Below are 4372 nucleotides of genomic sequence, written 5' to 3'. Positions count from 1 at the left end.
CATCAGCACCAGATAGTTATGACTCATTTAATTAACAATTAAGACATCAAATTATGAACAAACGTTGTGAACAAACCAAAAACAATGTAACACTTCAAGTCGTCATAAAGAAAATGTATAAAACAACTGAAAAACGAGACAACTTAACCTTCTGTGAAACTACTTTTGCTAATGACCTTAGACGCAAGAGGTGAGGTGATTAAGGCTTATTCGTTCCAAAAATGTCAAACCTTTTGCAACTCCAGATCTTCGACTAGGGTCGTCTTCGAGTCTTTTCCTGCACTCTTCCCAAACACCCAATGACTTTGTGCTTCTTCTGACTTGTCGTTTAGCCCGACTGAGATGCCCACTTTCCTCGCCCATTGCTCTGTTTCCTAACTCTGCTCTTTTACAGTTTCCCTTCGACAATGAACTGAATTTTTATCTACTAAATTTGATTCTACTTAAGGGGCGGTAGGCCAACAAGCATTAAAAAAATTACCATTCCAACAAGCCGAAATTTAACAATTCAATGTTATGCAACATAACAACAGGTTGCGTTACGTAATTCTGTGAAAATATGTCATTATCGATAACCTTTACATTTACCCCAAAAACACTAAAATGCGCGGTTCTCTTTGCATATGAAATTAATATGAAAAATCATTCAGAATAGGCAGTGAAACATAATTAGTGGGTCTGTAAAATATAAATTTTGAGCTTTCTGTTTGGTTGAAAAATCTACGGGACAACTTCTACCTCTAATGTAAACAAGATGGAGATTGTCCAGCAGATCTGTTTGTATTCATCGAAGAGAAAACGGTAAATGAGCACTTTTTTCAGCTCAGTTTCACGATGTGTGTCTTTGTTCTTCTCACTGTAGTCGAAATCCCGATCAACGAACAGATTAATATGCTTTTCTTAAACAGAACAAAAAAACTTGTATTTAGAAATTAACAAGATTTTAGAAAACTAAGTCAAACTTGGTGTAACTAATGAAAAAGTTAAAAACTGCAGAAAACCAAATGAAAAGACATTACAAGAGCCATTTTTAACCAGAATTACCTATCATAGCCAACCAGTTAGGGCAGTGAAGGAAAAAAGGGTGTCAATTAAAATGGGCCCTACCGTCATGCGACGATTCGTGCACAGGTTAAATAGGGCCATACCAACGCTATAAACATACATCGGTAAATTTTATGAAAGAATCAAGTCGATTTTAAAGCAAATAGGCAATTGTCAATAAAAATCTACCTACCCTCCCCGATTATACCACTGATGGAATTATCTATGTTGCATGTATTTTTAAGTTTTTTGCAACCCTGAGGCAGAGGATTCCACTCCACAGAAGTTCAAGGCATATTTTAGTTCTTACAAAGTTTATTGTGTTGTAGCATGATTTGTTTCAATTTTCGCTAATTTCTATGCTAAGTTTTGGACGGTTTTTATAGCCTCGTACAGCTCCTCCAGTGAAAGTGCTGCTCCTACAGGGGCAGTGAAAGTGCCAATCAGCTCACGAAAACCGAGAAATAATGTTCGTAGAAAAACATCACATCAAAGCTCTTTAAATTGAGGAATCTTTCATTGCCGGTGCTTCTCAAAACTAACTCGATAAGAGAACACTGAATCAACAAGTAAAGTTTCTATTCCGCTGGGATATCTTAGAATTACAAATTACTTCTGAAACGTAGTCATTCGCATTTTTAGTGCAATTTTCACTTGCGTATTTGCATTGTAATTTGCTTTGCTGTTAACAACCGAATTTGAATTGAACTCCAAGTCAATTAACAACAACAAAAAACATTTTTGAGCGCGATATTTTTCTTCTTAAAAAAGAAACAAAAAATCCCACGGCCGCAAAAAGTGTTTTCTCTCCGTTCATTGACACTTAATAAATTAGGTAAAGAGATTATAATTAAAATATGAATACTATAGGCGGACACGCCGTGCAATACTTTTAGAAGGTAACATTCCCAACCGTGCCCAAATTTTGAACACAGATATATCCAGCTATTCCCCCAAACTCTCGTAAATAGTGTGAGGGGACTCATCGAATAAAGTTCTTGGCATTTGATCTTCTGATAAAGTACCCTGTGAGCATACTGTTGAACAGTTATTTTGAATACAAACCTTGAATTGATTCAGTTGACTGTTTGCTTCCTCCTAGCCTTGATCTAAGTGCCTCTATCTCCGCTTGTGAATGCCTGCGTTCCTGTTCAAGCCGCTTATTTTCAGCTTCCTCCTCATCGCGACGAACTTTTTCTACATTTTCTTTTCTTCGCACATGCCAACTTTTTTGAGGAAGGATATTCATTATTTATCTAAAATATATTTTAAGCAACCTTTTACGACCACGTGAGATCTAAGAAGAGAGAAGAAGAAAGAACACTTGAATTACTATACAATAAACAGCCGAGGCATCAGTGTAGCAAAGTGTAAATAATAAAATTGGTTATAAATTCGTTGGTTACATCAAACAAAAACAAAACATCAGAAAACAAGCAATAAACAAAACAAAAAAAAACAAAATCGGTTCGGAAATTGGTTGATTAAAGTATATGAAGTTTCGGATACTATAGAAAAATAAAGATTTAAGAATTAGGAACAAGCTAGTAATAAATGTAACATTCGCCCGGAAGATACATATCGACGGATAACAAAACTAAGTCTTAAGACGACTGGCTAGCGTCTAAACAGAGCTTTGCATGTTTTTCACCGTCTCTACCAAGCCAGTACTTTTCGGTGGTCTTTTCCAACATCGGGTCGACAAAAACGTTACTGCTCTCCGGCTTCGACCAGAACGCTCAAATTAACTGAATTACATGCAGAAATAGTGAGCTCATGGCTGGGTCTCAGTATCCCCAGACCACGAGGTCACTCCTAAAAACAGGGCTACTACTTATTATAATACTATTGTTTTTGTTCAGTAGATAAAAATCATCATCTCCATCGAAGATGGATCAACCCTTTCCCCCCTTCTTCTAGCTCCTCATTCTTGTCAAAACGAATTAAGATCTTAATTAAATTCAAGTCAGGACATGACAGGATGCTAAAAGTTTATCAGAGTCAATAAAAGTTTCCGTCCCGAGACCCTTCCGGATTCTTGAATCCGCCGAATCAAGCTCCTTAATCTCAAGTTCACGATAACTCGGAAGGCTGGTTTTCACCCTTCACCGTTGTTCGCAACGGCCTTGCAACTATTGTAGCAGCACAATAGTTGCAACTCGGAACGCTCTCTGCTATTCTGTAGTTCGTTGTCGTTTTTCAGTCTCGATTTCCGTACTGTTTTCTATCACAGATAAAGTTGTTCTCTTTTTTCACTCGCTTTTTGTTAAAAATGGCCATTTCAGCATTTCTCAGAAATGTTACGTCATCACTTCGAAAATTTAAAATTTTAAAATACGGGAATATCTTGACCTTCACTGTTCTGCTAATCATCCGAATAACATCGTTAATCCTTCAAAACCATCAACTCGGAAGGCTCGCTGCTAAAATTCCTAATTCTGCAGAGATTGCATTTTGGCCATTCTGGTCGAATGTCACATACTCCCCGGACAGCCCGGTCAATGTCCTCATTGAATCGCGCAATGTTCATAAAATGGTTACAGTGCCATCGAACAGAATTTACAAAATGCACTAAATTACTTTTATCTACGTCACATCAACTCACTGCAGAATATAAATGGCATCATACTACAACACTATAGCCTTCAAATTCTTTCATTAATCTGCACATTGAGAATATGACCTAAGATAAAACATGTTTTCTGACTTCCAGTGTCTATGTCCCGATTAAAACTTTTTCTCTTAGATTTAAAAGGTGTTGGCTTGCAGGACAGTCCTGCCAACCAACAAGCTAAAATTATCCTACTATGCTCCTTCCCTTCGGAAATCTTGCTTGTTTATTGTCCTGAATATTAAAACTAAGAAACTTTGTGGTTAGAAAGAACAATGTAAAAACCTCCCTCTTCAAGAGGTTACTCAAGTCTTTCATGTCACCACAAAGTGATCAGTTTTCCTAAGTGATTAAAAACAATCATGCAGGCTGGAACATTTAAAAATACTCTTCCCTTAAGCCTTTCTAAATAAATAATAAGTGTCTCTAAAGCCACTTCTGCTAAAATCAAAATGCAAATTTATAAATGCAACAATTTCAGAACTCAACAAAATGTTCCAGTTTTCAATTACAACTTGGTTGCTTGGTTTCTCACTTGAGTTTTTCACACACATAAAACAATTCTGAGTTTTGTCTTTTCTTCATCATTCCTTTGTTCTCTTCTTTTTTCGTCGTTTAGAAGTTCTAAAACTTCTAAATTCTTCTAATTTTCTTTCTTGTTGCCTCTTGTTTTCTCGACCATTCATCAATGTTCCATTTCCTCCTCCTGCGATGCTG

General features: G+C 36.6%; 1 long non-coding RNA gene across 1 annotated transcript; it reads right to left on the bottom strand.

Moving 5' to 3' along the window:
* Positions 1–236: 236 nt before the first annotated feature.
* LOC134856041 (uncharacterized) lies at positions 237–2297 on the bottom strand. Its single transcript, XR_010164709.1, has 3 exons — positions 2110–2297; positions 814–899; positions 237–374 (listed from the first exon to the last, which is right to left on the bottom strand). It is a non-coding gene; the product is annotated as an uncharacterized LOC134856041 (long non-coding RNA).
* Positions 2298–4372: the final 2075 nt, after the last annotated feature.

Source organism: Symsagittifera roscoffensis, unplaced genomic scaffold (assembly GCF_963678635.1).
Source record: "Symsagittifera roscoffensis unplaced genomic scaffold, txSymRosc1.1 SCAFFOLD_447, whole genome shotgun sequence".
NCBI lineage: Eukaryota > Metazoa > Xenacoelomorpha > Acoela > Convolutidae > Symsagittifera > Symsagittifera roscoffensis.
This window is presented reverse-complemented; position numbering and strand designations above follow the sequence as displayed.